Raw genomic sequence first — 1034 nt, forward strand, 5'->3', positions numbered from 1 at the left:
CTTGTATGACACTGGTAAGGTTCCCTAAGCTGTAGACTATCTTGTCAGTATATATGAAGTATACAATGGCAAACGATCCTTGACTACACATTCCTGTTTACATTTTTAGAATAACGCCATCCTCCAGAAGTTTCTACAAGAACTTTTGTAAAATATTGTTTATACAACAAACATTTATTGGACAGTTAACACAACACTTGAATACTCCAAATTAAATAAAGACAAAGAAACTATACCAAACTCATTGCCATTGATTAAATTTCAGAGTCAGAGCAAACCTAGAGGTAGAGTCGAGCTGCACCACAGTGTGTCCGTGGATGTAATCTTAACAGAGGAGAATATTACATCTTTTCCCCAGTGTGGCTGGTGCGCTTGAACAACCAGTCTATCTCTTAGCAGCTGAGCACTTAGCCATTCTGCCAATATGAATACTGAAGCCCCATACCTACTGCCATCGAGTTAATTCCAACTCACAGCACTTAATTCATTATTTTCATGATGAACCAAGTAATGAATTATAATTTCTAAGATCAACCTTACAGTAGCAATTATAATTAAAACCTAATATATTGAGTCCTGGGTAGAACAGTGCTTATTCATTTCTATTGATTATATAATACTTCATTGTATGCAAACTATCTGTATCTATTTCCCTTAATATTGTCAGCAATGTGTATGACCCCAATCATGTCTAATTTATCCTTAAGAAAAATTGAAGCTGAAAATTCACAGGCCAAAATTCTAGGGAACAATGTTCTTTCAATCTCAAATGTCTCCAGACTATTAGTGTCTGTGAGTCTAATAAAATCATTCTTTAGTCTTTTATAGAAGGGAAATAAAATTTCCTGTATATTAGTTTTACTGGTTTTATGGAATACTTGAAATAATTTTATTATATAAATATGAAGTGTCCTTGGCATTTGTATTAGTCTGGGTACTTTGGAGAAACAAATCCACAGCAACTCATGTATAAGAGAGTTTTATGTAAAGAAAATGTGCATCACAAAAACATCCCAACCCAATGCTGCCCAAGC

Source organism: Echinops telfairi, unplaced genomic scaffold, assembly GCF_000313985.2.
Source record: "Echinops telfairi isolate 266 unplaced genomic scaffold, ASM31398v2 ScPeMD7_3533;HRSCAF=4204_0, whole genome shotgun sequence".
Classification (NCBI taxonomy): domain Eukaryota; kingdom Metazoa; phylum Chordata; class Mammalia; order Afrosoricida; family Tenrecidae; genus Echinops; species Echinops telfairi.